We start from the raw sequence: 22675 nt of genomic DNA, 5'->3' as shown, positions 1-22675 counted from the left end.
AGAACGGGGGAGGGGCAGAGAGAGAGGGAGACACAGAATCGGAAACAGGCTCCAGGCTCCGAGCCATCAGCCCAGAGCCTGACGCGGGGCTCGAACTCACAGACCGCGAGATCGTGACCTGGCTGAAGTCGGACGCTTAACCGACTGCGCCACCCAGGCGCCCCAAGAGAACTTTTTTTTTTATATCAAAAGGGTGGTTAAAGGGTATCTAAAGTGCCAGAAAAAAAAAAAAAATGTGGTGCAATGGCTTCTTGGCAGTCTTTGAACAGGATGTTACAAAACATTTCCCAAACATTCAGTTAATGGGAATCCTCCTGGCAACACAGAATAACAATGAGCTTATTCATATGAAATGTGTCAATATGGTGGTTATGAATAACCTGAGGCAGACAGGAAATGCACAGTCAAGTGAAATACCTTCACTGAACATTTACGGTATCAGAATTTGGCATCCTTTCCATCATTCAAAATATGTTCTGACCTGTCAAGAGAAACCACACAATCAATTGATTTAAAAAGACAAGTATCGTATGATTTCCCTAATATGTGGAATCTAAATAAACAAACAAACAAAAAAATCAAACTCATAGATACAGAGAACAGATTAGTGATTGCAAGAGGCAGGGAGTAGGGGATGGGAGAAATAGGTGGGCCTATTTTTTTTTTTTTTTTTTAGTTTTTATTGAACAAAAATTTTTATAAAGATAAAACATGGAAGTAACCTGAGTGTCCACTGACAAATGAATTGATAAGCAAAATATGGTATATACATGCAATGGAACGTCATTCAGCCTTTTAAAAAAGGAAATTCTGCAATATGCTACAACATGGATGAAACTTGAAGACATGAAGCTTAATGAAATAAGCTGGACACAAAAAGACAAATACTGTATGATTCCACTTACATGAGGTGCTTAGAGTAGTCAAAATCATAGAGACAGAAAATAGAATGGTGGTTGCCAGGGGCTGGATGGAGCAGGAGAATCGGGAGTTATTGATTAATGGGTATAGAGTTTCAGTTTTACAAGGGGAAGAGAATTCTGGAGATGGATGGTAGTGATAGCTGCACAACAATATGAATTATTTAGTATCACTAAACTGCACACTTAAAAATGGTTAAGACGGTATGGGGCGCCTGGGGGGCTCAGCTGGTTAAGCATCCAACTTCGGCTCAGGTCATGATCTCACAGTTCGTGAGTTCCAGCCCCGCATCGGGCTCTGTGTTGACAGCTCAGAGCCTGGAGCCTGCTTCAAATTCTGTGTCTCCCTCTCTCTCTGCTCTTCCCCCGTTCATGTTCTGTCTCTCTCTCCTTTAAAAATAAGTAAAAACATTAAGAAAAAATTTTTTAAATGGTGAAGATGGTAAATTTTAGGCTGTGTGTTTTACCACAATAAAAAAAGTTTAAAGAAATAGAAAAAAAGAAAGCTAGAGTGGCTTTGTTAGTATCAGACAAAATAGACTTCAGAACAATAAAATTACCAGACATAAAGAGGGACTTTTTTGAGAGAGAGAGAGAGAGAGAGAGACTGAATGAGTGGAAGAGAGAGGCAGAGGGAGAGAGACTGAGAATCTTAAGCAGGCTCCATGCTCAGCATGGAGCTTGATCCCATAATCCCAAGACCCTGGGATCATGACCTGAGCTGAAATCAAGAGTCAGATGCTTAACCAACTGAGCCACCCACGTGCCCAAAGGGATACATTTTATAATGATAAAAGAGCCGATTGACAAGGAAGAAATAATAATCCTAAATGTGTATTCACCTAATAACAAAGTTTTAAAACACATGAATGAAAAACTGATGGAACCAAAGGAGATTTATAGTTGGAGACTTCCACACTTCTCTCTGTGTAACTAATGGAACAAGCAGACAGAAAATCAGTAAGCACAAAAAAGCTCTGAACAACACTATCAACCAACTTGATGGAACTGACATTTAAAAAAAAAAATTTTTTTTTAATATTTATTTATTTTTGAAAGAGATAGAGTGCAAGTGGGGGAGGGGCAGAGAGAGAGAGAGACAGAATCTGAGGCAGGCTGTAGGCTCTGAGCTGTCAGCACAGAGCCTGATGCGGGGCTCAAACCCACAAACCGTGGGTTCATGACCTGAGCCAAAGTCCGGTGCTTAACCAACTGAGCCACCCAGGTGCCCCTAATGGAATTGTGTGAAATAGAACAATCCACACAACAACAGTAGGAAGTCTTTCAAGTTCACATGAAACATTCACAACCAATAAGGTAGACCATATTCTAGGCCATAAAATAAATCTTTACAAATTATTAAAAATTAAAATCACACAGGGGCGCCTGGGTGGCGCAGTCTGTTAAGCGTCGGACTTCAGCCAGGTCACGATCTCCTGGTCCGTGAGTTCGAGCCCCGCGTCGGGCTCTGGGCTGATGGCTCAGAGCCTGGAGCCTGTTTCCGATTCTGTGTCTCCCTCTCTCTCTGCCCCTCCCCCGTTCATGCTCTGTCTCTCTCTGTCCCAAAAATAAATAAAAAACGTTGAAAAAAAAATTAAAAATTAAAATCACACAAAGTACATTTTATGAACTCAATAGAATTAGATTAAAAACAATAACAAAAATATCTGGACAATTCCCTAATAATTGGATAACTTCTAAATAACCCATGTGTCAAAGGAGAACTCTTCAGTGAAATTAGAGAGAAAATATTTGAGCTAAATTAAAATGAAAATACAGCATATTAAAACTTGTGAAATGCAGGGGCACCTGGGTGGCTCAGTTGGTTGAGCATCCAACTTTGGCTGAGGTCATGATCTTGTGGCTCATGGGTTCAAGTGTCACATTGGGCTCTTTGCTGTCAATGTGAAGCCTGCTTCAGATCCTCTATCCCACCTCTCTCTCTGCCACTTCCCCACTTGTGCACTCTCTCTTTCTCTCAAAAATAAATAAAAACATTGGAAGTTAAAAAAAAAAAAAACCTGTGAAATGCAAAGCAGTGCTTAGAAGGAAATTTATGGCATGAAAAACTTTTATTAGAAAAAATGATCTAAAATCATCTAAGCTTCCACCTTAAGAAATTTTTTAAAAAATTAAAAATAAAAGCAAATTCAGAGTGCCTGGGTGGCTCAGTCAGTTAAACATCTGACTCTTGGTTTTGGTTCAGGCCATGATCTCATGGCTTTGTGGGTTCGAGCCCTGCATCAGGTTCTGCACTGGCGGTGCAGAGTTTGCTTGGGATTCTCTCTCTCTCTCCTTTCTCTCTCTTTCTCTCTCTCTGCCCCTCCCCCACTCGTGCTGTCTCTGTCTCTCTCAAAAATAAATAAACAAAAAAAAAGAACAAATTCAACTGAAAGCATGCAAGGGAAAATAAAGAGCAGAAATCAATACAATTGAAAACAAAAACACAACAGAGAAAATCAATAAAATTAAAAGCTAGTTTTTGGGGAAGAATAATAAAATTGATAAACCTGTAGCCAGACTGAAAAAAGAATACACAAATCATCCATATAGGAATAAAAAGGGAGATATCACTACAGACTCTACAGACCCTACAGACATTAAGTGTATCAGAGAATACTACCAAAAAAAAAAAAAAAAAAAATCAAAACCCTCTATGCCTATAAATTTGATGACTTAGATGAAATGGACTGATTTGTTAAAAGATACAAATTACCAAAACCTGTTCAAGAAGAAATAGATGAGCTAAATAGTCCCACATTTATCAAAGAAATTGAATTCATTGGGGAAAGCCTTCCAACAAAGAAAACTCCAGGCTCAGATGGTTTAACTAGCAAATATTTAAGTAAGAAATAATACAAATTTGACATAATCTCTTCCAGAAGATAGAAGAGAAGGAAGCACATCCCAAGCCATTTATGAAACCAATATTTTTGTCTCAGGTCGGGCTGCTATAATGAAATAGCATAAACTGGGTGGCTTATAAACAACAGAAATTTACTTCTCACAGGTATTGAGTCTGTAAGTCCAAGACTGGGGTGTTAGCATGGTTAAAATTCTGGTGAAGGCCCTCTTCTGGGTTATAGACTGCTGTCTTCTCATTCTGTCCTCATATGGTAGCAGGGGTGCAAGAGAGTTCTTTGTGATCTAACGGCCTTAATATCATTAAAGAAGGCTTCACTTTATCACCTAATTACCTCCCAAAGGCCCTACCTCCTAATACCACCACACTGGTCGTTAGTATTTCAACATGAATTTTGAGGGAAACAAGCTTTCAGTCCAAATGCAATTACCTTAATATCAAAACCAGAACCAGTGTGGTATTAGGTTACAGGATAGGCACACAGGTCAATGGAACAGGACACAGAGTCCAAAAATAGACCCACACAATTGATTTTTGACAAAAGTGCAGAGGCAATTCAATGGAGAAATGATTGTCTTTTGAACAAATGGTGGTGGAATAACTGGACAGCCATTTACAAAGCAAAATAAGCCACCACCCAAACTTCACATTTTATACAAATTTAACTCAAAATGGATCATGAATTTAAATATGAAATCTAAAAGTTTAAAAACTTTAGAAGAAAACACAGTAGGGAATCTTGGTAACCTGGACTTAGGCAAAGAGTTCTAAGAAATGACACCAAAGGCCTTATAGAAGAAAAACTTGATAGATGGGATTTCAGGACTTAAAACTGACTCTGTGAAGAATACTCTTTTTTTAATATAAGGTTCCAAACTCCTGGAAGTTTTTTTCCTCTTCTTTTTGTATTTGAGAGCCAGAGACAGGGAGAGAGCATGAGTGAGGGTGGGGGGCAGAGGGATAGAGAGAGAGAGGGAGAGGGAGGGGAAGAGGGAGAAAGAATCTTAAACAGGCTCCATGTTTAGTGTGGAGCCTAATCCTGAGTGCGGGATCATGAAATCAAGAGTTGGATGCACAATTGACTGAGCCACCCAGGCACCCCTGTGAAGAATACTCTTAGGACAATGAAAAGACAATTCAGGGGTGCCTGGGTGGCTCAGTGGGTTGAGCATCCAAGTTCAGCTCAGGTCATGATCTCACAGTTTGTGAGTTCAAGCCTCACATCAGGCTCACTGCTGTCACCCTGTCAGTGCAGAGACCACTTCACATCCTCTGTCTCCCTCTCTCTGCTTCTGCTCCTCCCCTGCTTGTGCTCTCCCAAAAATAAATAAATAAATATTAAAAAAAGAGAGAGAGAGAATGAAAAGACAATTCAGAGATGGGAAGAAAAAATTTAAAAATCACAAATTAGACAAAGGACTTGAATCCAAGATATATAAGGAACTTTCAGAATGCAATTACAAAGAAATCAATTTTTTTAAATGGGCAAAAATTTGGAAATATAAAATTTTAGAAGACAGCACCGACAACAATTTCTTTGACATTGGCTATAGCAGTATTTTTCTAGGTATGTCTCCTGATACAAGGGAAACAAAAGCAAAAAAAGAAAAAACCCATTGGGACTACATTAAAATAAAAAGCTTCTGGGGCGCCTGGGTGGCTCAGTTGACTGAGCATCCAACTCTTGATTTTGGCCCAGGTCATGACCCCAGGGTCATGGGATCGAGCCCTCGCATTGGGCTTGGTGCTGAGTGTGGAACCTGTTTAAGATTCTCTCTCTTTCCCTCTGCCCCCATCCTCTGCTCTCTTTCTCTGAAAAAAATAAAAATAAAAAGCTTCTACACAGCAAAAGAAACAATCAACAGAACTAAAAGACAACCTGCTGAGTGGGAAAAGATATTTGCAAATGAAATATCCAATAAAGGGATAGTATCCAAAATACATAAAGAACTTAATACAACTCAACACACACATACACACACACACACACACACACACAAATAATCCAATTAAAAATGGGCAGAAGACATGAACAGATATTTCTGTAAAGAAGACATACAAATAGCCAACAGACACAGGAAAAGATGCTCACCATCACTCATCATCAGGGAAATGCAAATCAAAACCACAGTGACATATTACCTCACACCAGTCAGAATGACTAAAATCAAAAACACAGGAGACAAGTGTTGACGAGGATGTGGAGAAAAAGGAACCCTCGTGCACTGTTGGTAGGAATGCAAACTGGTGCAGCCCCTGTGGAAAACGGTATGGAGATTCCTCAAAAAATTAAAAATAGAATTACCATATGATCCGGTAATTCCACTAATGGGTATTTACCCAAAGAATTATGAAAACACTAATTCAAAAAATATCTATGCACCTCTATGTTTATTGCAGCGTTATTTACGATAGTTATGTTATGGAAGCAGCCCAAGTGCCCATCCATAGATGAATGAGTTAAGATGTGGTATATACATACAATGAAATGTTACTCAGCCATAAAAAAATAATGCAATCTTGCCATTTGGAACAACATGGATGGAGCCAGAGAGTGTAATGTTAAGTGAAATCAGTCAGTCAGAGAAAGACAAATACCATATGATTTCACTCACATACGGAATTTAAGAAAGAAAAACAAATGAACAAAGAAAAAAGGAAACAAACAAACAAAAAACAGATTTTTAAGTATGGAGAACAAATTGATGGTTACCAGAGGGGAGGCTGGTGAGGCGATGGGTGAAATGGTGAAATAGATAAAGGGAATTAAGAGTATACTTACGCTGAGCACGAGTAATGTATAGAATTGTTGAATCACTATATTGGACACCTGGACCTAATATAACACCGTGTGTTAACTATAGTGGAATTAACATTTTTTTTTAAAAAGGGCAAAGATTTGAACTGACAATTCACCAAAGAAGCTACATGGATGGCAAATAAGTACATGAAAAAATGCTCAAAGTCATTAGTCGCTAGGAAACTGCAAATCCAAATCATAATGGTGGGGGCATCTGGACATCATAACGGTAGGGGCTCAGTCAGTTGAGCGTCCAACTTCGGCTCAGGTCTTGATCTTGAGGTTCATGAGTTCGAGGTTCTGCTGTCGGCCTGTCAGCGCAGAGCCCGCTTTGGATCCTCTGTCCCTCTCTCTCTGTACCTCCCCCACTCATGCTCTCCCACACAAAAAATAATAAATACTAAAAAAATCATAATAGTATACCACTTCATAACCAAGAAAGTGGCTACAATAAAAAAATACAGACAACAACAAGTGTTGATGAGGATGTGGAAACACCGGAACTCCAATACACCACTGATGGGAACGTAAAATGGCCCAGTTGGTGTGGAAAACAGGTTGGCCGTTCCTCAAAAACTTAAACATAAATCACCACACGATCCTGCAAATCTACTCTTAGGTATACACCCAAGAGAACTGAAAACACGTTCACACAAAGACTTACTTGCACTTGAATATTCATAGCAGCATTATTCATACTAGCCAGTATGTAGAAATAACCTAAATACGTGAGTGATGAATGGAGGAACAAAATGTATTTCCACCCAAGGGGATACCACGCGGCCGTGACAAGGAATGAACTATGATGCGCACTACAACATGCATAAGCCCTGAAAGCATTATGCTAGGTGAATGAAGCCAGACACGAAAGGCCACGTACTGCATGATATGATCCCATTTATATGATTGTCCAGCAGAGGCAAATCCATAGAGACAAAAAGTCGATTAGTTATTGTCAGAGGATGGGTGTAGAGGGGATTAGTAGTGACAGGGCTTCTGCTGTGGGTTATCTTAATCAACTGCAGCTGTCATAGCAAAATACTGTAGATTGGGTGGCCTAAACAACAGAAATTTCTTTTTCATGCATCTAGAGACTGGGAAGTCTAAGATCAAGGTGCTGGCAAAGTAGGTTTTATTCTGCAACTCCTGGTGTGTGCATATGGAGAGAGAATCCTCTCCACCTCTTCTTTCTTTTTTTTTTTTAATTTTGTTTTTAACCTTTATTTACTTTTTTGGCACAGACAACGGACGGGAGAGGGTCAGAGAGCGGCAGGCACAGAATCCGTAACAGGCTCCCAGCGATGGGCACGGAGCCTGACGTGGGGCTCGAACTCACAGACCGCGAGATTTCGACCTGAGATGCAGTCAGACGCGCAACCAACTGAGCCACCCAGGCGCCCCTCTACCTCTTCTTATAAGTGCACGAATCCCATCAGGGGGACCCCACCCTCATAACCTCATCTGTCTCTAATTACTTCCCAAAGATCCCAATCTCCAAATACCTTCAACTTGAGGAAGAGGACTTCAACATGAACTTGTGGGTCAATTCAGTCCAAGCAGGGACTGATGGAAATGTTCTAGAATAAGATAGTGGTGGTGGTTGCACAACTTTGTGAATATACTAAAAACTATTGAATTTTATGCTTAAACACACACATACACACACACACTAAGATATCACCATCTACCTGTTAGAGTGGCTAAAGTTAAAAAAATAAAGAAATAAAACAAAATACATATGACAATACAGAGGGCTGTTAAGAATGTGGAGGAACCAAAATTGTCACATATTGCTCAGGAGGGTGTAGAATAGTTCAGCCACTCTGGAGAAGAGTTCGAAGGTTTCCTACAAACTTAAACACACACATACCACAGAACCCAGAAATCTCACCCCATGTTATTTGCCCAAGTGAAATAAAAGCCTGTATTTACAGAATAACTGAAAACCACTTCACAAATGTTGACAGTAGCATTGTTTGTCATCACCAAAACCTGGAAACAGTCCAAAAAATTGTAGCACATCTATAAAATGGGTCGCTAGTTAGTCATTAGGAAAATGGCACTGTTACCACAACACAAATAACTCTCAAATGCATTATGCTCAATGAAAGAAGCCAGATTCAGAAACTTACAGGGGGCGCCTGGTGGCTCAGTCGTTAAGCATCCAGCTTTGGCTCAGGTCATGATCTCGCAGTCCGTGGGTTCGAACCCCACGTCGGGCTCTAGGGCTCTACGCTGACAGCTCAGAACCTGGAGCCTGCTTCGGATTCTGTGACCCCCCTCTCTCTGCCCCTCCCCCCGCCCCTCGTGCTCTGTCTCGCTCCATCTCTCAAAAATAAATAAGTGTTAAAAAAAAAAAATTGAAAAAACCTTACACATGGTAGGTACGATTCCATTTACGTAACATCCCGGAAAGGCAAAAAGGTAGGGACAAGAACCAATCAGTGGTTGCAGACAGACACCGTACCTTCGGTTCCTGCTGCCCAATTAGCTTTCTCTTTATTGGTGTGCCCTCCACTCCCTACCTCCACCTGCAGCAGCCCTCCCTCCCATGAGCGCCCTTAGGCTTAAGCTTCTCCGTTCTACTAAATCAGTTATATTACTCCTCCCCCGGCTTTCGTTTTCCAGAGTTGTGTTGACGTTTCTTTCTTTTTTTTTTTTTTTTTATATAATTTTTTAAAGTTTATTTATTTATTTTGAGGAAGAGAGAGAGAGAGAGTGCACGCACAAGCAGGGGAGGGGCAGAGAGGAGAAACAGAATCCCAGGCAGGCTCCAGGCCATCAGTGGAGAGGCTGCTGTGGAGCTTGAACTCAGAAACCGTGAGATCATGACCTGAGCTGAGATCAAGAGTCAGAGGCTAAACCGACTGAGCCACCCAGGAGCCCCTGTGTTGACATTTCTTAACTCTTATCATCTCCTCCCCCCTCTTTAGCCCTATAGGTTTATGGTCTTTTTATTTCTTTACTGTTATTACAGTGGGGATTTGGAAGGGAAACGGATAAATGCACAATCTGTCACATTAACTGACACAGCTGTTCTTTAATCAAGTCTACAACATAAATATAGTTGAGGAAATGGATACTATTTTCTCATGAATATATCTAAAGTTTATCACTAGCCAACCTGAGAAAATATAGATGTTTAGCAGATAGGATCCCAGTAAGGATGTCCATGCAAGCCATTTGATTTTTGACTCCCAGAGGGGACACCCTAAAAAGAGTTGCCTCGCGGTTTCCGGTCTGTCAGCCAGAATTTCCAACAGCTGCCTAGGCTATGGGCCAGAGTTCATGAGAGTCTGGCAAACCAACAGTTTTATACGGGCCTGTGGGAGCTGGGGCAGCCCCCTAGCAGTGGTAAGCTGGTGACTCAGCAAAGGAGTTGTAGGTCTGCGTGTATCTATCAGTAGAGTCCCAGGAATCACACTTAAAATCAAGCCCCAGAAATGCCTTTTCATTACTTACGTCATAATCATCCCCTCACATAAACGCGTAAAACTTGTGTTGAAATAGCACTGACTCCCAAAGGAAACATTCCTGTTCTCTCTCATTTCTATGGCACTGTGATCTTCGGTCTCAAGCAGTCTTTGAAAAAGGCAGTAATATTTGGGATGAGCACTGGGTGAAATATGGAAACCAATTTGACAATAAATTTCATATATTGAAAAAAAAAAAAGAAAAAAAAAAGAAAGAGGCAGTAATACTCAAATCTTCCACATCAAGATCACATCAAGTTCCACAAAAACGCCAGAGTCTCAGGAAGCAGCTGGGCTGTTGTTTCCCCCTTCTTTAGATGCCCCACAGAAAAACTGAAGCACACTGGGTGGTGGCTTTTAAACCTTTGGATCCCCCAGATGTCAATTGCAGGTTGTAACATGCTCTACTCGCATCTTCCTCTGTCACTGTTCATCTTTGCCAGCTGACCCTGAAAATTGAGCTTTTACTCTGTAATACTATAAAACTGTGATCTTGTATCTCACTCCAGCACACCACCAATACACAGAAAGAGAGATAGACATACAGACAGAATTGGGTGCCTTTGTGTTTCTGTGGAAACTCCGGGCCATGTAAACCAGGGCTTTCTTTCTTAGTGTCCTTATTGATGGTACGTGACAGGTAGGGCTCCCTAAATGCCTCCCCTTCTTCAGGGGGTTTGGAATGGAAACTGTGTTGAGGACAAGCGATTTTTCAGTATGTCGAGGGACCCCTGTAGGGCAAGGACACCCCAGCAGCTGAGGGCTTCTGTCTTGCTCACATGCCTCTCCCTGGGGCTGGTGTTCCCAGGGTTCTTATTCCTTGGAGTCCATGTGTCCATCGCCCTATTGCTAGAGACAGATTCATTTTCATCAAAGGAAATAAGCTTGACAAAATGGTCATTGAAGGCAATGTCAGCCCCAGCGCCAAAAGTGGAAGAGTGGGAAGGACGCCTGGGTGGCTCAGTCAGTTAAGCATCCCACTTTGGCTCAGGTCTTGATCTCACAGTTCGTGAGTTCCAGCCCCGCATCGGGCTCTGTGTTGACAGCTCAGAGCCTGGAGCCTGCTTCGGATTCTGTGTCTCCCTCTCTTTCTGCCCCTCCTCCACTCATGCTCTGTCTCTCTCTCTCAAAAATAAATACACATTAAAAATTTTTGAAAACCACATTAAATAAAGGTGGAAGAGTGGGTGTCACCGTTAAAGCTGCAGGAAACTGGTCCTTAGTGTAGCCCAGGATGCACTTGAGAGGGCCCTCTGATGCCTGCTTCACCATCTTTTTGATGTTGTCCTATTTGGCAGCTTTCTTCAAATGGTAGGTCAAGTCCATGACCAACACATTATGGGTGGGGATACGGAAAGTCATGCTAGTGAATTTCCCGTTCAGCTCAGGGATGATCTTGCTCACAGTCTTGGCAATACCAGGAGAAGCAGGGATGATGTTCTGGCTGGCTTCTTAGCCATCATGACATAGCTTCTCAGAGAGGCCATCTATGGTTTTCTGGGTGGCTGTAGCGACATGTACTGTGGTCATGATTCCCTCCGCGATGCCAAAGTTGTTACGGACGACCTTGGCCAGGGGCTCAAGCGGTTAGTGGTGCAAGAGGCGTTGCTGACTATCTTGAGAAAGTTGTCATACCTCTTTCTCTTGGTTCAAGTCCATCACAAATATGGGGGCATCAGCAGAAGAGGCAGAGATGATGACCCTTTTGACTCCACCCTCCAAATGAGCCCCAGCCTTCTCCAGAGTAGTGAAGATACCAGTGGGTTCCACAATAAATTCAGCACCAACCTCACTCCGTTGGATGTTAGTGAGATCTTACTCCAGGGAGACTGAGATAGGCTTTCCATCAATGACAAGTTTCTCATTCTCAGTCCGGACTGTGCCATTGAACTTTCCATGGGTGGAATCATACTGGACCAAGTAGACCATGTAGTTGAGGTCAACGAAGCTGTTATTGGTAGAGACAAGATTTACTTTGCCAGAGTTAATAGCAGTCTTGGTGACCAGACACCCAACAGAGTCAAAGTCATTTACTTGGGCCTTCACCATCATGTCTCAGGGACACAGCTGTTGTCAAACAGGGAGGGGCAGAGAGCCAAAAGGAGCCAGGACTTTCTTGAACAGAAGTTAAAGGAAATCTTGTAAAGCAAGGAGGCAGATGGTTGGTTGCTACTTTTAGGCACTACTGTCTTATTCTTGCTAATGAAACGCTGATTTTGTGAAGTATGGTCTGGCAACAGACTCAGAAATGAGGAAGGTGTCACCCAGCACCATTGCCAGAGTCTCAGACAAAAAATATAAACACACCCAGTTAAAACTGAATTTCAGACAAACAAGGAATTTGCAGCCCTATTCACCACCTCCTTCCGAGGATGAACTGTGATTGGTTAAGACAAACATGGTAATTCCTTCTCCCCTTGCTAGGGATTGGTTTGGAGGTGGGCATATAGCACACTTCCGACCGATTGCATCTGGGGAAGAAATCTTCTGGGGGCTTCTGGGAAAGATTTTCCTCCCTGATTAAAAACAGGAGAGCTGGGAGTGCCTGGGTGGCTCGGTCAGTTAAGCGCTTGGCTTCAGCTTCAGGTCATGATCTCACACTCTGTGAGTTCGAGCCCCACGTCGGGCTCTGTGCTGACAGCTCGGAGCCTGGAGCCTGCTTCAGATTCTGTGTCTCCCTCTCTCTCTCTGCCCCTCCCCTGCTCATGTTCTGTCTCTCTCTGTCTCAAAAATAAATAAAAACATTAAAATTTTTTTTTTTTTTTTTTTAAACAGGAGAGCCAGCCTGTGAGCAAGGGAGAGAAAGCACGAGAGCAAGCAATGCGGAAAGTTCTTCATGCTTCGTGCCTTCAGTAAGCTCATGTGAGGATATGGTGCTGGGACCAGCAACAGTCACTTTGTCACCATGAAGAAAAAGTCATGAGGAAATCAGAGAGACCGAGCCAGAACTCTGCCATTGTTGAACTTCTGAATGAGGCAGCTCTGGAATTCTCTTTGCCAGACTTCTTGTTTTGTGAAAAAATGAATGTCCTCGCTGTTTACGCCTCTTTTAGTTGGGCACTCTGTTTATGCTGCTGGAAGCCTCCCAAACGATTCACCCGAAGGTATTTTGAGTCTCGCTCGGTGTTAAAATGGCTGTGGTTCACAGGCCCAATCTCCTGTCCAGATCAGCAAAACTATCTTGTTATACCATCTCCTGGCCTAGTAGTATCGCATGGATCTTTCTCAACTTCTCACAAAAGAATCACCGAAACCTTCCCACGGACTTTGGAGGTGGGCAGGGGACTGCTTCTTGCTCCTTAGGATGGAATAACTATGAACAGTTCTCTGTGTCCTCAATGTCACTGACAGCTTCAGAGATCTGAACTGGCTGCATGGGGAGTGCTAGCCAGGCAGGCCAATTTTATGGGAAAGATGGACGCTGTTTCACAACTGTGGGTATAAGATAAGTAACCTTTAGCCCAGAAGAAGTTGAGGCTCAGCATCAGTGGCGTTTGTGCTACTACTTTCTTTTTTTTTTAAGTTTGTTTGTTTGTTTGTTTTGAGACAGGCACACGGGGCGCATGCCTGGTGAAAGCAAGTGGGGGAGGGTCAGAGAGCGAGGGAGAGAGAGAGAATTCCAAGTAGGCTCCGCCCCGTCAGCACAGAGCCCTACGATCTCACAAACTGAGATCATGATCTGAGCTGAAATCAACAGCTGGACGCTTAACCAACTGAGCCACCCAGGCACCCCACTTTTAATAATACCCACTATTGGTTGGTTCTGCTTCCAAACATTCTAAAATTAATACAGTTTATCAAATGTTTGATGGCCACAGTTTGTATATGTGGCAAACATTTTTACTTTTTAGAATTTTGAGGTGTGCCTGTGTGGCTCAGTCGGTTAAGTGTCCAACTCTTGACTTCTGTCAGGTCATGATCTCATGGTTTGTGGGTTCAAGCCCCACATTGGGCTCTGTGCTGACAGCAAGGCCTGCTTGAGATTCTCTGTCCCCCTCTCTCTCTTCCCCTCCCCCACTCATGTGCACACACGCTGTCTCACTCTCTCTCTCTTTCAAAAATAAACATTAAAAAAAAGTTTTCGAATAGATTATAGATGCATGTGGCATATGTAGAACTCAGACCAATAAGGTCCCCATCCATCCTCGTCTCCTTTTTCCCTTCTCTAGAAGCCACCATTGTTACCAGTTTCTTGTGTACCTTTCCAGACTTTTGTATACATGGACGAATATATAAATATGTACAGCTCTTTTAGAGTACAAATGATAGAACATAATGCACATTAATTATATCTTGAAGGTTCCCCAACATAATTAGTCTTTACACTACCTTACTTTGTTCAAGAACTGCATAGTATTCTAATGTATGCATGTGCCATAATGTATTAGGTATCTCCAACTGACAGACACTTTAGTGGACATTTGTCATGTTTTCTGGTTTGCCAACTCCTTTGGAATACTTTTCTTATTTATTTATTTATTTATTTATTTGAGAGAGAGAGACAGAGTATGAACCGGGAGGGGTAGAAAGAGAGGGAGACACAGAATCCAAGGCAGACTCCAGGCTCTGTGCTGTCACCACAGAGCTTGACGTGGGGCTCGAACTTGTGAACCATGAGATCGTGACCTGAGCCGAAGTCGGATGCTCAACCAACTGAGCCACCCAGGCGCCCCTGGAATACTTTTCATGTTTGTGGATGTACACATTCTGCAGTCTCTGAAACTCCACCAACCAGTTGCACCCAGGCCAATCTCCAAATCAGAAGTGGACCCCAGGAGGAAACGGGCTTTGTGCAGGACACCTATTATGCTGGCAAGGGTGCGTCACAGCCTTATGGCCTTGGGGGCAGCATGGGTTACAAAATGAGTTCCTGATGCAAAAGAGACATTAGTGGTGCGGGTCTGAGCGACAGGTGCAATTGCAGTCAAGTTCTTGGGGGCATTGCAAATACAGCATCTAGTTTTTGGTGGCAGCAGAATGTTCTGGGCCTTTTGTTCACCAGGCTATTTATATATGTGGTTTGTGGCTTTAATTCTAGAAGATTGTCATCAAGCCTCTTCTCTAGCCCTCTCAACGGTTTTCTTTATAACAAATGACTTTCTGCTCATCAGCCAGAGTCACTTCTGCTTCTCACTTCTAATTTGTTGTTTTTATCGTCTAATTTGTTATTTATATTATTTGTCCACATACATCTTTGTACCTGTGTGCAAGTAAACCTGTGGCATAAAGTCCTAAAAATGGAAATGCTCTGGAAAAGCATATTTGCAAAAGATATGTCTGATAAAGGAATATTATCCAAAGCATACAAAGAACTCTCTTTTTTTAATGTTTGTTTATTTATTTTTTAGAGAAAGAGAGAGAGAGAGAGAGAGAGAGAGAGAGACATAGAGCATGAGTGGGGGAGGGGCAGAGAGAGAGGGAGACACAGAATCCGAAGCGGGCTCCAGGCTCTGAGCTGCCAGCACAGAGCCCAGTGCCGGGCTCAAACTCACGAACTGTGAGATCACGACCTGAGCAGAAGTCAGAGGCTTAATCGACTGAGCCACCCAGGTGCCCCGGAAATGCAAATTAAAACGAGATAACACCACACACCTATTAGAGTGACCAAAGTCCAAAAAACTGGCAATACAAAAGCTGAAGAGGATGTAGAGAGTAACAGTAACTCTCACGCCTGGCTGGTCAGGTTGCAAAATGGGACAGCCACCTTGGAAGAGAGTTCGGCAGTTTCTTACACAACTAAACATACAGTCTAGCAAACATGCTCCTTGGTATTTAACCAAATGGGCTGAAAACTTATGTTCACTCAAAAACCTGTGCACGGATGTTTATAGCAGCTCTAATCATAATTGCCAAAATTGGAAGCACCAAGCTATCCTTCAGTAGGAGAATATATAAGCAAACTATGGCCCATCCATACAATGTAGTATCACTTGGCGATACAAAGAAATGAACTACCAAGCAGCAAAAAAGACATAGAGGACTTTTTTTTTAAGATTTTTAAAAATTTTTTAAAAAGTTTATTTATACATATATTTTTGAGAGAGAGAGAGTACAAATGGAGAGAGAGAGAGAGAGAGAGAGAGAGAGAGAGAGAATCCCAAGCAGGGAGCCCTATGTAGGGCTTGAATGCACAAACTGTGAGATCATGACCTGAGCCGAAACTAAGAGTCCAGCATTTAACCGACTGGGCCACCCCAGGTGTCTCCCCCTCCCTTTTTTAAAGTAATCTCTACACCCAACATGGGGCTCCAACCTACAACCCCGAGATCAAGAGTCACGTACTCCACCCACAGGCCAGCCAGGCCCCCTGACGTGGCGGAACTTTAGAAAGTGTGTTGCTAAGTGAAAGAGGCCAATCTGAAAGGGCAATGTACTATAGGATTCCAACTGTATGACATTCCAGAAATGACAAAACTATGGAAGACAGTAGTAAGATCAGTGGTTGCCAGTTGTTCTGAGGGAGAGAGGGATGACAAGGTGGAACACAGGGGATCTTTAGGGCAGTAAAACGATCCTGTATTATACAGTAATGGTAGACACATGCCATTATACATTTGTCAAAACCCAGAGAATGTACAACACGAAGAGTTAACCCTAATATAAACTATGGACTTAATTAATAATAACGTATCAATATTGTTCATCAATTACATGTATTACACATTGTATTACACACTAATACAAGATGTAAACAATGGAGGAAATTGTGTGCTCAGGGAGAAGAGATATGTGGGAAATTTCTGTACTTTTCAATTTAGATTTGTAAATCTAACGCTGCTCTTCAAAATACCAAAAAAAAAAAAAATGGGGTGCCTGGGTAGTTCAGTTGGTTGAGCATCTGACTCTTGACTTCAGCTCAGGTCATGATCTCGTGGTTCGGTTCAAGAGATAGAGCCCTGAATTGTGTTCTGCGCTGACAGTGTGGAGGCTGCTTGGGATTCTCTCTCTCCCTCTCTCTGCCCTTCCCCCAGCTTGCACACATGCTCTGTCTCCCTGTTTCAAAATAAATAAATAAGCATTTTTTAAATACCAAAAAAAAAAAAAAGAACCCCAAAAAACCCCCAATGAAAACTTTCTTACACCCACTAGGATAAAAAAGATGGGCAATAAAACTTGGTTAGGATGTGGAGAAATAGGAGCTCTCATACATTGCTGGTGGGAATGTTCAATTTGCAGCCAGTTTGAAAAACAGTTTGGTAATCCCTTAAAAGTCTAAACATAGAGTTACCGTACGATCCAGCATTTCTACTTCTAGGTATATAACCAAGAGAAATGGAACCATATATCCACATAAAAACTATCCAAAGACAGGGGCGCCTGGGTGGCTCAGTCAGTTAAGCGTCCGACTTCAGCTCAGGTCACCATCTCTCGGACTCGGTCCGTGAGTTCGGGCCCCGCGTTGGGCTCTGGGCTGATGGCTCAGAGCCTGGAGCCTGCTTCCTATTCTGTGTCTCCCTCTCTCTCTGCCCCTCCCCTGTTCATGCTCTGTCTCTCTCTGTCTCAAAAATAAATAAACGTTAAAAATTAAAAAAAAAAAAAAAAACTATCCAAAGACAGAGAGGAGCCCACTCTAAGCACCATCTGTGCTTTGGATTTTGAGGTTCCCTTGCAGAAAATTCATACAGAGCATGGCTTCTTGGGATTGCCTGTCAGAGTCAAATGATAAATATCCACGAAGGAGATTGCATGGAAAGTCACTCACATCCAGTACTTACAGCACCCAAGAAAAGCTGTTTCTATGCTGTTGCCATCCAGGACAATCAATCTATAAATGTAATGCAATCCCAACCAAATTTTAAGAGAATTTTAAAATTGGAATTCAAGAATTCTGATTCTTTTCTGGAAGAGAAAATGTTCGATAACAGCCCTCAAAATCTGAACAAGATTATTAAGTGGGAATTCACTCTATATAGATGAAAATATAAACGTAAAACTATATAAAGCTATATGAATATAACCCAAGCAGATTTAATAACATACAATAAAGGGATAATTATAAATCAGTGGGATAGAATGAAGTGCAAACAGATCCATATATCTGCACAAATGAAGCTTACATAGAGGCAACATGTAAAATCAATGAAGAAAGGGTGGCATTTTCAATAAATCATGTGAGATAATTGGCTATCTACTGAGGAAAAATAACATTAGATTGACCCTCCTCCCCCATCACATCAAACACAGCTGGTACAAATAATTAAATATTTAGAGGGCCAAAAGTTAAAATACTTTAAAGGTTTTAAAACTATAGTTTAAATAATATTGGGGTGGAAAATGTCTGCCTAAACAAGATACAAAATCCAAAAGCCATAAAAAACTGAGAGATTTGTAGGTGTGCCTGGCTAGCTCAGTCAGTACAGCATGTGACTCTTGATGTCAGGGTTGTGAGTTTGAGCCACCTGTTGGGTGTGGAGCCTATTTAAAAAAAAAAAAAAAAAAAAAGGCAGAGAGATTTGTTCTCAAAATTTAAAACTTCCGTTAAAAGAAATACTATAACAAAAGTTATAAGAAAAGGAAAAGTGGGGGGGGGGATTGTTGCATGGAATTAGTACCCAGAATATATACAGAATTCTGACAATTATTTAAATCAACAAAGGAAATGACCAGGAAACTCACAGAAAAATCCAAACCAAAAAAGAAGGAGGTAGAGAAGGAAAAAAAAAGAAGGAGGAGAAGAGGAGGAGGGGGAGGGGGAAGGGAGGGGGCGGAGAAGGAGGAGGGAGAGAAGAAAAGAAAAGGTGCTCAAATTCAATAGTAATCAAGCAAAGTAAATAAAATGAGGTGGGGTGTTTTTTTCCGCCATCAGCTTGTTCAACACTTAACCAACTGAGCCACTCAGGTGCCCCAGATTGTTCAACACTTAAAAGATTGCTTGTCTAATTGCTCTGTAATGCTTTAGTTGCAATATGATTCTAAAATGGTTTATAATTGCCAGTATGATTTTATTTTTAATACAGGTTTATTTAGAAGTGTTATTTAAACTTCCAGATGTATAGGGATTTAAAAAATATTTTAGTATTGGGAATACATGAATTGTTCAAAATGAAAACGTATAAAAAGTGTAGAGAGATGAGACACAAGCTGCCCGCCGCCAACCTGTCTCCTTGTCATCTCATCCCCTCTCAACAGACAGGGAGACTCCCCTCTTCATTGGTGTAAGCTTCTTTTGTGCCCCTTCCAGAGGAAGTTTGTGCATATACAAACAAGTATGAATGTATTCTTTTCCACATCATTTTACTACAGTGACCTATATTATTCTGCACCTTGCTTTTCTTCTTAATATGTGAGAAGGGAGAGCTATGTCAATGACCATCAAATGATATTTAAAATTTTTTACTGAAAAATATACATAGAACATATAAGACATACTTTAATGGATGTTTAAAGTGATCCTTTGTGGGTGCCTGGGTAGCTCAGCGGTTTAATATCTGACTTGGGCTCAGGTCATGATTTCATGGTTCGTGAGTTCAAGTCCCGTGTCGGGTGAGCTCAAGCCCCGCTTTGGGTGAGCCCTCCTTCTCTCTCTCTTTCTCTCTTTCTGCCCTTCGCTCGCTTGCACCCTCTCTTTCTCTCAAAAAATAAAATAAATAAAAATAAAGTGATCCTTTGTGGGGCACCTGGGTGGCTCAGTTGGTTGTGTGACCGACTTTGGCTCTGGTCATGATCTCCCAGTTCATGAGTGCCAGCTCCAAATCAGGCTCGCTACTCTCAGGATGGAGCCTGCTTCGGATCCTCTGTCCCCCTCTCTCTGTGTCCCCCCCCCACTCTCTCTCTCTCTCTCTCTCTCTCTTAAAAATAAATAAAACATTAAAAAAAATAATGGAAGGGTGCCTGGGTCAGTTAAGCGCCCAACTCTTGGTTTGGGCTCAGGTCATGATCTCGCAGCTCACGGGTTCAAGTCCCACATCAGGCTCTGCACTGGCAGTGTGGAACCTGCTTGGAATTCTCTTTCCCTTGCCCTCTGCCCCTCCCCCACTTCCACTGTCTCTGTCTCTCAAAATAAATATACTTAATGAAAATAAATAAGTCATGTGACCCTTTATGATATTCCCACTCAGTGTAGCACTAGCATATTGCAGGTGGCTGCAAGCCCCTTCCTGATCACATCATCTGCTCTCTTCCCTTGAGGTAATCTCTCTTCCTGGCTGTAGGGTTAATCATTTCTTTGCTTTAAAAAAAAAATGGTTTTACCACCTTTGTATGGGTTCATAAACAATAAAGCATATTTTTTTTCTGTTTTGAACTTTAACAAATGGAATTACGGTGTTTTCTTCCATGACCTGCTTTCTTTTGATCAACATTTTACTTGTTGATGTGTATGGTTGTGGTTAATTTTTTGTCATTGCTGCACAGCATTCCTGTAAGAACATAACACTAGTTTTTATGGACTTCAGGGTTGTCTCCAGTTTGAGGCCACTATGTTGCTAAGAAAGTTCTTGTACATCTCCTGGTTTAGGGCAACAATTCCCAAAGTGTGGTCCATGAACCCCTAGGAGTCTCTGGAATGTTATCAGGGAGTCATTAAAGTTACAACTATTTTCTTTTACGCTAACACTAAGATGCAATTTACTCTTTTCGCTCTGTGGACATTTGCACTGATGGTACAAAAACAATGATGGATAAAACTGTAGTCACTTAGCACAAATCAAGTCGATAGCGCCAACCTATACCCGGAGTCATTTTTTGCCAGTTTGGTTAAGAATGTAATTGCATATTATTTGGGTTTTAATTGGAATATTCCTGGTTATGAATAATATTAAGTTCCTTTTCACATATCCTTGATTACTAAGAAGACTGAATTCTTTTTCACGTATTTGTAGACCATTTGGATTTCCTTATTTATAAACTGTCAATTCAAATCTTTTCCTCAGTTTTAATTGATTTGTCCTTTTTACATTGATTCGTAGCTCTTTATGTCATATGTTCTTTAAGTCAGATATATTTGTTGCAAATAGATTTTCCCTACTTTTTGTATGCTTTTTGTTTGTTTGTTTGTTTATTTGTCATGTTAGCCAACATTCAGTGTAGTCTTGGCTTCAGGTGTAGATTCCTATGATTCATCACTTACATCCAACACCCAGTGCTCATCCTAACAAGTGCCCTCCTCAATATCCATCACCCATTTTCTCCACCTCCTCAACCCCCCACCCCCATCAAACCTCAGTTTGTCCTCTGTATTTAGGAGTCTCTTATGGTTTGCCCCCCTCTCTGTTTGTATCTTATTTTTCCTTCCCTTCCCCTATGGTCTTCTGTTAAGTTTCTCAGATTCCACATATGAGTAAAATCATATGATATCTTTCCTTCTCTGACTGACTTATTTCACTTATACCCTCGAGTTCTATCCACATTGTTGCAAATGGCAGGATTTCATTCTTTCTCATTGCCAAGCAGTATTCCATTGTATATATAAACCACACCTTCTTTATCCATTCATCAGTTGATGGACATTTGGCCTTTTTCCATAATTTGGTTATTGTTGATAGCACTGCTATAAACATTGGAGTACATGTGCCCCTACAAATCAGCACTCCTCTACCCTTTGGATAAATTCCTAGCAGTGCTATTGTTGGGTCATATGGTAATTCTATTTTTAATTTTTTAGGGAATCTCTACACTGTTTTCCAGAGTGGCTGCACCAGTTTGCATTCCCACCAACAGTGCAAGAGGATTCTCCTTTCTCCATATCCTCACCAACATCTGTTGTTTCCTGAGTTGTTAATTTTTAGCTTTGGATTCTGTGCCTCTCTTTCTCTCTGCCCCTCCCCCGTTTGCGCACACACACTCTCTCTCTAAAAAATAAACATTAAAATTTAAAATTTAAAAACAAACAACTTTGATTGTAGTTAAAGAAATTAAACTATTTTTCCTTTAATTTTGGTTATAGTTTTAAAAGCTTTGTTGTAGATTGTTTTCATAGATACACTTAATCAGGTTAGGGAAGTCCTTCTTAGTGCTAGCTTTTCTCCTAAATGAATGTTGAACTTCATGAAACCTGTTTCTGCATCTGTTGAGATGATAATGAGATTTTTACTTTCATCTGTTAACATGGAGGATCATATTATTTGAGTTTCTATTGTTAAAGCTACCTCCTATATCCGAGATAAACGCAATGATGATGATATATTATCTTTTTTATATACATTGCTGAATTCAGTTCACTAATATTTCATGATTTTGCAGCTATGTTCATGATAACATTGACTTTTATACTTTTCCTTTCTGCTTATGTTGTCTCTGTCTGGTTTTGATATTGGATTGATGCTATGATAAAAGATACTCAAAATTTAATGCTTTATATGTTTGTTGCTGGGTGTGCCTTGGTGGCACCAACTTGGTGCCTCAGTTAAGCATCCAACTCTTGATTTCGGCTCAGGTCATGATCTCAAGATCAGCCCTGCTTATCAAGCCCTCCATGGGAGTCTGCACTGACAGTGGGGAGACTTCTTGAGATTCTCTCCCTCTCTCTCTGTTCCTCCCCCACTTATGCTCTCCTCTCTCTCTCTCTCAAAATTAAATGTTAAAATATTAAAAAACCTTTTTAAGAACTTTAAATGTTCATTGCTGGAAAAGAGAAAATGCATTCAGGAAAGTTCCCTCTTCATCTATACTCTGGAATCAT

General features: G+C 41.3%; 1 pseudogene; it reads right to left on the bottom strand.

Moving 5' to 3' along the window:
* Nucleotides 1-10724: 10724 nt before the first annotated feature.
* On the bottom strand, nt 10725-12210 carry LOC125937799 (glyceraldehyde-3-phosphate dehydrogenase-like; annotated as a pseudogene).
* Nucleotides 12211-22675: the final 10465 nt, after the last annotated feature.

Source organism: Panthera uncia, assembly GCF_023721935.1.
Source record: "Panthera uncia isolate 11264 chromosome A3 unlocalized genomic scaffold, Puncia_PCG_1.0 HiC_scaffold_12, whole genome shotgun sequence".
Taxonomy (NCBI): Eukaryota; Metazoa; Chordata; class Mammalia; order Carnivora; family Felidae; genus Panthera; species Panthera uncia.
This window is presented reverse-complemented; position numbering and strand designations above follow the sequence as displayed.